A 13,893-nucleotide genomic window follows, 5' to 3' on the forward strand; every position below is an offset into this window, starting at 1 on the left:
TTCACCTAAACTTTTTTTTGTCACACACACATGTTGATAAATCTTTTGTGCTAAAGCAAAGATTCTGTTAGTAGCAGTGCAGGGTAACAGAAATATCCAATTCTTTTAGTGTTGTTGGTCCTTTAAAGTTGCACCTTTTCTAACTACATTCAGTCCTATAGCTCTCCCTCTAAATAGATGAATTCCATACCAACAGCTACCTTACACTTTTTTTCAGTCCCCACACTTATTTTGCATTTTTTATCAGCCCCCTGCAATAATCCCTGCAGCCAGACAATCCTCCATACACCCCAGCAGAACTACTATATCATCCCATACAGCCCCAGAAGATCCTGACCCAAGACTTTTCACTGTAGCTCCAAGGCTCTGCTTGTTTAGGTCAGTATTAGGGAATTTTATAGAAATCCAACCTTAATTACAGTTAGGAAAATCTTGCAAACATTTCAGCTCCCATATATCACAAAAAAATCATATCTACTGCATAGCAGCTAAGGTAAATAAATGAATATCTGGGTGCTTATTATATTATTATGTTACACTACACACCTTCTCCTTCTCTCTACACGAATTTCCCTGCTCAGTGATCCTCCTTGTAGTCCCGCCCCTTGCTGGGTGGTTCTAAACCTACACTGGGAAGGAAGACAGGCAAGAGTAGTCTGAGACGAAGAAGAACACCGTGGCTTGATTATTACGGTCTTCCACTTGCATCTCTATTCCCTTCACTTCTTAACCCTCCCCATAGAACACTGACATGCATTGCCAGTGTATGCCTTTAACCTGTTGCGTCCCTCATGATTATGAGTTAGACACCCGTGTAGCACAATACTGTACGCTAAATTAAATTTACAGAGGAATTAGGTTTGGAGAGGCTTGGCCTCCCCAAGCCTTCATTAAAATCTGCCCAATGCCGTGCAGCTGTAAAGAGTGACTGAAGTTTATCAGTGCATAAGTCACATGACTGGGGGCACCTGAGAAACTGACATATCTAGCCCCGTGTCAGATTTCAAAATTGAACATAAATAAATCTCTTTGCTCTTTTGAAAAATGAATTTCTATGCAGGATTCTGCTTGAGGAGTACTGTTAATGATGCATTTAACAAACATATTTTCCCATGACAGAATCTCTTTTCTGCTATCATTTTAGCTGAGCAAAAGAAACTTTACTTTCACTATATACATTTTCAAACCCTGTTTCCTTCATTCTTCTGGAATCTACAATTAAAGCACATAGGTAGGTAACGATTTGTGGAAACTGCTATCAAGGCAGGATTGATGTATATTGTTTGCAACAACCAGTCACCGTTGCACACACCTATGCATATGTTGCATAACTGAAGACAGTGAGGAGGGACGGACCATGTGAGTAGGTCACTGAAATCATATGATTGACAGCTGATATATATAAATTTGTTTATAACAGGTACAGATGTTTTAAAAGAAAAAAAGAATTTGGGATTCATATTAAGTTTGAAAAGGACTTTTATTATACAGATTTTTCTGTCTGGGTGACAGGTATCCTTTAAGTGTGTCACCAACTTACAAGAGTCATCAGTAAGGTCTCTGACTACATGGCAGATAATTAGCAAATCTATATTAGCCCACTTATAGTAAAACAGAGGGTACAGCTGCCCCTGCCTCCCTATTTCTATCGACCCAACAATCCAGTAATCCATCACAGGGCACAATTGTTTATTAAGTGTCACATATCTTTGAGAATGGATTCTAAACGAAGCACAATTGTTAGAGAAGAGGGGAGGGTCCAATTGGAGGCATCTGTTTACTAAGTTCAGTATAATATTCACTTAGTATCCTTAGATTACTGATTAGGGATAGGAAAATCTTTTTTGACGCCCATAGACTTTAATGCGTTGGCGACATTTCACCGGCTGCAAATTTTTGTCACAAACGAAACGGGTCAAATTCGCCCATCCCTATTACTGATATATCTATTTCTAACTGGAACAAGTATGCAATATTAATGTTAGGAATTATTCTTATTATTTATCCCACATGCAGTTTGTCCTTTTGGTGTGAAATCTGGTTTATTTAATATTTATGGAATAGTGTTGGCTGTTAACCTTATGAATCCCACCAAAAAAGTAAATACTTGACCATGTTCATAGCCCTTCTGAAAACGCTGTAATGTCCTTTTTATGAACTGTTGCATGGAAGTACTTTAAAGCTGAAATAGAAGATAAATCTTAACTAGTGCTTTGTAAAGAAGCACACATACTTTTCTTTTTAGTGTCTATTCCATCTATATTGTTTCGCCCAGACTCATAAATAAAAAAGTTGACCATTTGCTATTTTCCTTAAATATGTGTCAGGTTCAAAATACATTCTTTGTTCGTTTTTAGAAATATTAAGATTTCTCTGCTGTAGGAGGTCGCTCAGCAGCTGGAGCTGATCCAGTCCTGGGTAGACACAGCCCTTCAGCATATCCATATTATATGCACTCCAGGAATCCTTTATGGAAGTAAAAAAAAGTGGTTCTGGAGAACCTCAAAAGAAATGACCTCTTAGAAGCAGTACGCTCTCCAGAAGTTATTGTTTGGTTAAGTACCTTTTCAATATTATTTTCTCAGTATGCATGACTCAACACTCAACTTCATAGCACATACAGTAAATTAGAACTTTGTACCAACCTATGGCCTGGTGCACTGCAGATCACCTGTTAATGCCTAGGTGCTGGAACAAACAAATCCCATAATATTAGAACAACAACAGTAGTCCGCACTCAGTAGGTGAAAAAATATTATTTATTCAATGTTTCAGCCCACGTACACGAGCCGTCCTCAGGAAGGCTCGTGTACGTGAGCCAAAACGTTGAATAAATAATATTTTTTCACTTCAGAAGACCTACTGAGTGCGGACTACTGTTGTTGTTCTATATATATGTTAATGGTGCGTCACTTTCCTCTTTCTACGTTTAAGTTGTTATTTGCAGATTTCCTAGATGTTATGTTTGTGAAGATTCTCATTCATCCAGGTCATATCTGTAGAAATAAGTCAAATCAGCTGGACTTGCTGTGCTGTTTTTTCCTTGAAGACGTTTCACCAGTCATCCAACTGGCTTTCTCAATACAGAAGAGCTATTTATCAAGGCCCCAAAGCGGGTCGAAACGTTGGACACAAGAGTGATAAAAGCTTTTGGAGTGCTATATATATATATTCAATAATAGTCCAGAGAAAGCACTCACGGCCATGACCATCAGCTGTATATAAAAATATATTTATTCGTGCATGGTGCATCAACGCGTTTCGGCTCACATGGAGCCGTTGTCAGGATCTATATATATATATATATATATATATATATATATATATATATATATATATATATATACTTCATATCTGCTAAAATACCATGCAGTTCTTGCACTGAGTTGTATTAGTTGAAGTGTAGTTTAGTTCCACTAATTTGAATGAACTGCCCAGCTCTCTATAAATAATCTCCATTGTAGGTATAAAAAGACAGGAAAATATAAAATCTGACCAAATCACAGAGCAATATGAATCAGCCTCAATAAATCTTTCTTTCACTATCTTATTTGTGGGCACACTAAACATATTTGAACTCCACGAATGAATTGCTCATTCCAGCTCTTCATATGCCAGTAGTGAAAATTCCTTTATATTGTGATCTGGCCCTATATTATTTAATCTTAAATCTGTAGTGCGAAGCACTAAAAAAAAACGTTTAGCAATAATCAAACCTATGGCATCACCTTCATTGCTTGATCAGGCTTATGTAAAGTTGCAGATGTTCTCTAGATTGTCAAAGGTAATTTTTGACCCTGGTGCTACACGTACTGATACCACTACCCCCCTTGCATTTACCTCTCCTGCACCCATTTATATTGAAACCTCTACACGAAAGGGACTTCCATTCTCCCAAGTGCCCTAACATGTGGCTCCATTAAACTCTACCACACCAAGGCATTGTCGCTTACATTTGCTGCAGGTACAGACTGAGATCCTTGAACTCTTGCATTGCAATGCAGTTGCTTTCATCACATGCCGACCTCAAGTAGAAACAATTCTGTGTAAAAAGAAAGTAGAGGGCCACACAACATGCAATCTATTTGTCATTTCATGATCTTAAGGGATAATAAAACATATGCAGATTCTTTTTACAATTACAATGTACAAGGAATAATTTCATGTTCCTAATATACTATATATACCACAATACCATAACCGGAAAATTACTAACCAATTCCATTGCTACATTTTAAAATCATAATCTTCAACAAATTTCTTTAAAAATGCCGTTATAAGCGGAACTTACAAAAAGCCGACATATTATTTTTATGCAAACGACAGAATTTAGTGGTATCCCAAGAATGACCATAATCACGTAATATATAATTTAAGATATTTAGCACAACTATAAATGGGAATTCAGTTTAGGAAGCTGGAAGTTATAACTGGCAGTAATCTACCAACAATATTCTTTCCATTAGGGTAACTGAAATCCAGTTTACTGATTTTAATACAACAAAAAGGTCAACTTTTGTAAATCCATATTATCCTAACATTTATAAATAACAAGGCTGTCTAAACTCCTGACAGTGTTAAATCCTGCGCCTAGGGCAGTACGAGTGTTACCAAAACTTCCGTAAACAGCGTCTACCCTTCAGGGGAAAGTAGAAGCTCGTTAAAATGTTAAGTTGCTATTAGTCATCTAACATATAATTATACAAAATATCACATCTGTCTCCAGGGGCTTTTTGATGTCAGTTGTTTATTACAGGCTTAATCCCATTTATATGTATTAAAAAATCTATCCTTAATTAAGAATTAACTTAATTATTTGCTTAAATGCAGTCCCTGTAAATTAGTCAGTAGTTAGTTGCTTTAGACAGTAGGCTTCATTGAATAGGACCTGAGTTTAAGCTTTTTTTAATCACTGAGAAAATTTATGTGCAGAAAATGTATGTGCTATTTATCTAATTCCAGTTTTGATTTTATAATAATTTCCAAGATTTCGATTCAAGTGCCCAATTCTTTTTGATAGGCTTTATCACATAAGATGAATTGTCTATACAATGTCATATATGGACATATTTATTAATGCCCCATAATTTTCACTATGTGGTAATGATGGAAAGATTAGAGCGGCAGGGTTTGTACACAAATCCTGCCTTTGGCAATTTGGAGTGCACGAAGACCCACATGAATGTCATTACTAACAGTACTGTGCAATTCAAAAATGATGTACATTGATTAATATGTTCACATATTCATTAGCAATAATGAATTCAGCAATGAATGATAATGTTTAATACTGTAATTTCTCAATTCTTTCATTGTCCTTTTTTTAAAGATTAGCATGAGAGCTGGCTAATCATATTGAGATGTATATGCATTTGATTAATTTGATTTGATTTGACTTGATTTTATTAATTAAATTAGGGATTTTGCTAAATGGTCTTGAGTGCTATATGTAATTTATATTAAGTTACCTAGCTGTAAAAATTATAGTTTATTTTACAAGCCTGGCCATTTAAGTAGTAGATTACCAAAGTGACAATTCAATCAAAATTAGATAACAAATTAATATATTTCATGTGTAACCACTACAAGAAAGGCGATATGAGATCTCCATGAAACTGATATTTATGATAGGGCTTGATTCACAAACCACCTGTAATCAACAGTTCATTGAATATGTGTAAGTGTCTGTAAAGGACTTCTAAAGGGAAAGGAGTGAGTCATTAAGCCAAGAGTTGTTAACAACCCACAGGAACTGAGAAGGGAGAGGCTGAAGAACAGAAACAGGATTATAACGGAGCTGACAAAGACTAAAGAACAGGACGGAGTAGGGGTAGAGTCAAGAACAGGCTAAAAAGGGACAGAGAGGATGAAGGACAGGCAGGAGTGGGATGGAGTGGGCCAATGCACAAGGGTAGGCTGGAGTGAAGGCACAAGGGACTGGAAACAAGGAGCAAGGCCAAACAGGGCTAGAAAAAAGGAGTAAGACCAACAGGACTGGATACAAGGAGCAAGAGAGCACAGGAGCAGCAGCTAGAGACTAGGGACTAGGCCACTGTGCTCAACAGTACCTAAACAACAACCATGAGGAGGGCTGGGCTACATAAAGGGCAGAGTCAGCCCTGATTGGCTGACTCCACCCAACCAATATAGTTGCTGGGAAGGCATAGTAAAGGCCAGGTGAAAGATATTGAACAAACCTTATTGAACAAACCTGCTAGCTGCTCACCTGGCCCAGGGTAGAGGGCACAGAGCCAGAAACCCAAAGGTTCCTGGCTCAAATCCCAGCAGAACCTTAAAATATGTGATGAAGATCATTTTCCGACCAGCTCTGCTTATAAGTCATACACACCCTCCTTCGACACTGAACATTTCTCCCCAAGTAGTGCATAGACTTCTAATTGTATGAGCATAACTCTCCCTCAGACATTGTATACACCGTCTGAGCATTCTAAGTATAGTAGATCTAAACTTAAGGCACATTTTAGAAAGTAATGGTAACAAGTCTTCCATCTCTCTCCCCTTTCCAGAGCAGGAGTATATCCTTCATGAACAACAGCTCAGAAGGAGCACAGTTTAACATGCAGGAATTATAATAACATCAGCATTTTTCTCATAGTTCCAAAAATATATCATGACATATATCCACATGTAGGAAAAGATGAGCTATTTGGAACTTTTAACAGCTTATTGAACAAGTCTGGGCATTTCAGGGGCAGATTACCTAAGGATTCAAAATGTATTTCCACCTAATTAAATTAATGACTTATAGCTGTTCCCAGCAAACTCTTATCTAGTTTATTTAACAGAAGTATGTGGCTTTTCAATAAAGGAATTTTCATTGTTGACAATCCCCTTCAATGTATTTAACGTAAAGATTTTCCAAAGACTGCATGGAAGGTGTACTCAATTTGCCATATCGTGATGTTCTTAGTTATGTTAACATGGTTGAAGCATTACATCAAGATGCTTGTAACAAGCCAAGACTTTGACTTACAAAAATGTTTTTGTCCATGAAAATGTGCTTTGTTCACATTTTGAATAAATGTTAAAATACTGTCATTAAAAAGCTGTAATTTTAAATGGTTGATGGTTTGACTGCAGATAATGTTTCTTGAAGGAACATGCCCCATGAATCTGTTTGTGCTAAAAGACTGTAAATCAAGTGAATCTTCTTCAAAATGAATACTATCATCACATGACGTTTGGTCTGTATACAATACCCATGTTACCCATGACACAGGAAATTAAATCACCTTCTATGAAGTATGATTTCAGACTTGAGTGCAAACAGATTTTTCCTTGTCCACAAGTGGTAAGGACCCCTTGGACTTTTTATCAGTAACTATGGTATTATCTGAACATCTGCAGGTCCTGTCAATATTGTGTTCTTGAATTGAAGTTTGATTTCTTGTGTCGTTATTAATAGCCTCTAGGTAGTTGCTAGGGGTGAGTTGTTTTTGCCATATGTTTACATTATCTGTAGAACAAGTTCTAGCAGATCTGTACAGATACACTGTAACTGTAATAAATAACAAATCCTATATATATACATATTGCATGATATTTAATTGAAAAGACATTAATATAGTTGTAGTACAAATGTAAATATTTTGTTTCCATGGCATGATTTGGCAGAAACTAAAATGATACTAATGTAAAATAAAAAGAAGCAAGAGATCCATGATCTCAAAGTGCCGAAATAAATGTAAAAATTGAGGTTGAAGAGATGCGAGTTTCCAGTTTGTTGTTTTTTAATGGGGTACATGTATCTCCCACCTGTTAAAGGAGATGTAAACTCACACAGAAAACATAGTGTAGTGATCCCCAACCAGTGGCTCACAAGCACATGTTTCTCACAATCACTTGTGGTTGCTCTCAGTCGCCTCAAAGCAGCTGCTTATTTTTAAATTCCAGGCTCGGAGACAAGTTTTGGTTGCATAAAAACCAGCCAGGTGTACTGCCAAACATAGCATCCTGTAGACATAGGGGCTACCAAATAGCCGATCACAGCCCATAATTGGCCTCTAGGGACTTTTTTATGCTTGTGTTGCTCCCTAACTCTTTTTGTGTTTGAATGTGGCTCACAGGTAAAAAAAAGTCTGGGGACCCCATAGTGACACAGTAGTCCTCCTCCTGAACCAGTCTTCTTACGGCAGAATGCAGCAAGGTTGGCAGTCACCGTGTTCAGAGGAACCAGAGGAAGTGACTAAGGTGTTCTTAACACTAACAATAAACCAGAGATGCATGCAACATTAGCATGGGTGGAAAATCTTGTATATGAACTCTGTCTTCCTCTGAATAAATAAAAATCGCACTTGGCTTGAACAAAGCCACCCAACAAAGCACACTATAAATCATTCAGTCCAGGCATGACATTGCACCTTTAACACAATCAAGGAAAACAGATTGTATCTCAACAATATATACAAAAGGAAGACATACTGTATACGAAGCTACCAAGAAAAAAAAACAGTGTTATATAAATGTCTGTAAAAAGCTAAATTGGTTCATCAAAAACCATGCAATACTGTAGCAAATCTCCGGGAACTTTTAGAATGTTATGGTTGGAGCCATAGCTGCGTATCAGATTTCAATGTGCCATGATAACAGCTATATCATAGAAAAACTATTGGCATAATCCATGGATAATTGCATTCAGAAAATTAGCTTTGAGAAAAAAAAAATCTTTAGAGTAAAGGGAAAATGATGGAATATAAAGAATGAGAACATTGGAAAGCCAGATAAAAGCTTGCATGAAAAGTAACATAATAAAGAAAATATGTTGAATATATATACAGAATATGTATAATATTAATAGTCACATTCACATTTTCCAGACCTGACCCCTTTCATCAGTGGTTCTGTAAACATTAGCCTTTGGTTGGCTGCTTTGATTTGAACATTTTTTAGATAGTTTACTACACTATATAATAGTTAACCCTTTATGGGCTGAAGTAGAAAGCTTTGGTGGAAGAGGTTGGTAGAAGCATAAGACAATTAGAGTTTGTTTTTTGAGTCTCTTGAGTGCAGCGTGGGTATTCCATGATGCAGAGTGGGTATTCCATGACGTAGCGTGGATTTTTATTGGACAAACAAGTTGAAAAACTTGTATACCTGCATTGGGGTTTTTTTTTTTTTTTTTTAAATTTTTCTGTTTCCTGTCAGTGTTCCTCTTCCACCCTTATCTAGTACCCACTAAAACTATATATCATTGCTGTTTTTATTCAGATTATTGAATCCCTTGAGGAGCCAGTAATTCATGGTGCAGCTTGGGTCTTCTGTGGGTCTACCAGCTGAGAAACCTGTACCACATTTGGGGTTCTTAGTTTTGTTTTTGTGTTAATGTGTCTCTTCTACTCCATCTAGTACCCAGTGGAATTAGAATAGTACTTCTTATTCATATTATTTCCCTTGAGGAGGAAATAATCAATGGGGCAGCTTGGATCTTCAACTGAGAAACTTATATTGGGATTCTCTGTTTTATTTTTATTTTTTTGTTTCTAACCAGTGTGTCTCGTCTAGCCCTATCTAGTACCAAGTGGAATTTTACAATAGGTGTACATTATTGTAATATTTTTTTTTATAATGGAGCATTTTAAAATTGTTTAAATTTGTTGAAAATGGCTTGTGCTACTTTCTGTAACTTGACACCTTAGGGCAATGGTAGATTAGTTGCCCGTGACAAATCTCCTCTTCTGCGGGTGACTAATCTCCTCCAAATTGCTTCTCAGTAACAATAAAGTGAACCATGGATGGAACATCATATGCCTTGCTTCAGTTTTATTAAGTTACTTCAGACGACTATGGAAAGCCGAAGCTTTTTGTCTACCATTGCTCTAAGGGAAATGGCACACAGGGCAATTTTGAGCTCTTTGCCTGCATTAATTTTTAGTAATCAATGAGTAGGATGAGAGCCTAAAGGTCTCATTGTGAATGAAAAACATGTTTGGGTGCAGGAGAGGCAAACTACTGAAAATTATCTGGCATGACACATATCCATTATTCATATTGCGTCTTGTATGGATAAAACATAGTGGGGAAAGAACCCATGTGCTAGATTTATACCAATCTAGATCTGCTAGAACAGATATTTCCAAAGGTGTAAGAGAATTCTAGCCACAATTTAATCATATTATCATAATCTGTAAGTCCTGGAACATATAATATATAAATAATGTGCAATATATACTTATACCTGGTGCTTACTTAATTCCCTCATGTCACATTAGCTGTTGAAAGTTGTGTATTTTAAAATTATATATACCACATACTATAAAATATAATATAAAAATAACCTAGGGTCTTCATGAATTTTATTAAAACACTTGTGACCCACTTGTACATTGTCATCAAACTCCAGGGTGAGTTTGTAAATATTACATTTTATAATAGGGGTTGCGTTATTCTTTATATTATCTACAGTCCAAGACAGGAATGTGGTGATTTATCAACATTCAAATTCAGATTTTTGCATCAAGTCGATTTTCTGGCTCTAAAATACCAAAATTCAAATTATGCATTCAAAAACTTTGATGTATGATATTTATTAAAAGCAAAAAAATTAAAAAACATATAATTGTAAAACTTCAGCATCTAAAAGCTGCCAAGTTCATGTAAAAGTCAACGGGAGTTTTCTATGGCAAATTTAAAGTGTTTTTTTTCCGATGCATTGAAAAAGTACAATTTTTTATATTTTGATTCTTTAATAAATAAACATTCAAATGTTTTAAAATTTGAGTTTATCCAAAGATATATACTGGCACTTATATAACAGTGTAACAAACTGTAACCCACAGCACCTTAATACCCCTCTGAATTGTGTCTGTATGTTACCCTCCCATTTAGACTGTAAGCCCTACGGGGTAGGGTCCTCTAGCCTATTGTTTTCTTGACACTGAGCACTTAATCTGTATTGTAATTATATTTTTTATATTTATGGGAAATGTATTTCTAATAATGCACTTATTGTTACTTTTTATTCCAATGACCCCTTGTTTGTTACTACTAATTTATTGTTTTGCTGTACAGTGCTTTGCCCTCAAGGAGCGCTTTACAAATAAAAATATACATACATACATATATAGGCCTTTAACATTTGAAGATTTGCATATTATCACTCTGATCTCTCTTTTACTACATCTAGCAGTTTCCACATTTTTTACTACAGGTTTACAGTTCAACTACTTGTTGCCATTTACAGTGTATAAGTCTAGTTTCTGTGAGCAATGACCTTGTACTTGTAATAAAATTAAGGAAGGCAAGCAGCTAAGAACTGCAGATTATCCTTTTCAGTAACGCAACCTTTCATGAATTTGAAAATATGTAATAGTTATTTTCACAGCTGCTTGGTAAAAGCATTCCCAAGACTCAAACTGCCGGAAAGGCAGCCAAACTTTACAACCTTAAGGAAGTTGCTGAATTTCAAAGTACCTCTCTGATGTGCATAGGTGTCACATCCATCAAATATGCGTTTCAGAATAAAATGAAGAGTTCATGTGGCCATATGAACCACAACATTTTTGAGACATCTTTAAAGCTTATTTTTCAATGAATTTCATAAAAATAGTACAAGTGAATGTCTGGACATTAGCGGTTAACACACAAAAACGACTATTTCTGGAATACTACTTCAAGGAAAATGACATTTCTGGAAACCATCAATTTTAATGTGAAAAAATAATCTTGAAATGTTTGGAAAATACAGAAAAAATATTTGGATTTGGTCCATCCCTAACTTATACAATGACTGTGCTTTGAATTCTACAGAAGGAATGGGTTAACTTTCTCCCTGAATATCTTTAAAAACCGACAGCTAGAATGACAACGGTCTGCAAATCTGGAATAGCTGCAAAAGAGAGGTTCTTTGATAAATGTTTGGACTTTGAAGAATAGAACAGTTATATGAAATAAAAAGAATGTTATGACAAATGGTTTGACTATAATTTTTAGTCAAAAACAAAATCGGATCCCTCTGCTTCAGAGGGTTGAGTTGAATTCTGAAGATCATAGAACCCCAATTGTACTTGGGGGTGCGTCATCACTAAGGTTTTATTTTACACTTTGCACACTTTACCCTCATACATGAGCGGAACGGACATGGTCTTATTGCTCCACAACTGTTTAAAATAAAGTTCAGGCCTTTACTGTTATTAAAAGAGAAGGAAAGCTTCAATCCAAGGGGGTGCCAAATGTTAGGGCAGAAAACTGCATCTGCTTGGGACACTTGCAAACAAGCAATCCTCTACCTACCGCTGTCAATCAGGAGAGAAAATAAGCTAGCTGTTTTGGTCAAAGTCTGGCTTTTAACTCTACTGTGCATGCAAGCCCACGCAAAGAAAGGAAGAGGATATATCAATCACAATTGTCCTGGTTGGTGCAGGTTTCAAATCCAGAATCCATCTGATTATAGCACACACTTTTGCAGGGGACCAAAATATTTGACTTATTTATATAGTCATAGAACACTTGTTTATCCTTCCCGTTACTAATAGCCCATAGTTGTCACACATCTCAAAAGAGTCTCATCTTTGTCTTCCTCCAATGTATTTTTTCATTCCAGAGTGCTCTTCCCTTTCCCAGTGCTACTGCATTCTTCACTGCATCTTCATTCATCTAGATACATAAGATTTAAGACAAATCTTTGAAACGCTGAACAGTTGATAAAATACATTTGATAATGATAAAGCACAGTATTACCTCTTGCTTTGCCTGTTTTAAATTACAGGCACAGGAACATTGATGAAGTAATGACATTTTTACCTTGGGTTTACATTACACAGGTTTAGGCAGGTAATTATTTTCCACATTCCTCTTTCACTTTAAGCTGATTTATTGATGATGTTTTCTAACTAAGCATTCGCTAACATTGATCAACACTGGTTCCTTTCTTTGGTCTGACGAAAATAGTTTTTTTTAAGGAATATGTTGTATGATTTGTTTTCTCTGCGTTGCCTTCCGTATTTGGATGAAGCAGGTATTTAACTTGGCAGGCTTTGCTTCCCTCTGTGTGTATGATCAGTGCTGCCTGTGCACATTTCACTCACACCTGGTGGTGCTTCCTGGCAAGCAGATGGGCAGATTACTATGTGTCAGCATGAATTCCATCCTGTCTCACTCAATGCTGCAATTCTTTACAAACAGTTATTTATGTCTTAGAGGATGTACTCTAGGAGTCAACCATCCAGCGCTGCAAACTTTTGTGAGCTGTAGAACTGCCAAGTTAAATTGCGTTATTTACATTTAAACTGCATTAAGCTCTTCATTTACACAACGCCGGTATTAATACAAACACTTACCAAGGTGATTATTATGTGTTACCATGTGCCATCGGAAGTTTTATTTATTTTAAAATAAAAATGACTTACCATCAGATATAGTCAGACATCTTCATATTGTTTGGCTGCTAAAATCCTAAAGTTAACGAAAGTAGTGTCTGTACCTACATAGTAAAGAATAGTTCAAACTATAATCAACTACAGTATAAAATACCCAAATATATATCTTAATTTTAGGTATCATTTACAGGCAATACCAAAGACAATTAACATAATTGAAGCATAAAACACTTGATGGGGTTGTTCACCTTTTAGTGTGATGTAGAGAGTAATATTCTGAGACAATTTGCAAAGAGTGTTCATTTTTTTTTATTTGTAGTTTTTGAGTTATTTAGCTTTTTATCCAGCAGCTTACCAGTTTGCAGTTTCAACATTCTGGTTGCTAGGGTTAAAATTACCCCAGCATTCATGCGCTGATTTGAATAAGAAACTGGAATATAATTAGGGGAGGGTCTGAATAATGATATAAGTATTAAAACGTTGCAATAACAATAAGTGTGTAGCCTTACACAGCATTTGTCTTATAGATGGGGTCAGTGACCCCCATTTGAAAGCTGTC

Source organism: Xenopus laevis, chromosome 5L (assembly GCF_017654675.1).
Source record: "Xenopus laevis strain J_2021 chromosome 5L, Xenopus_laevis_v10.1, whole genome shotgun sequence".
NCBI classification, from domain to species: Eukaryota; Metazoa; Chordata; class Amphibia; order Anura; family Pipidae; genus Xenopus; species Xenopus laevis.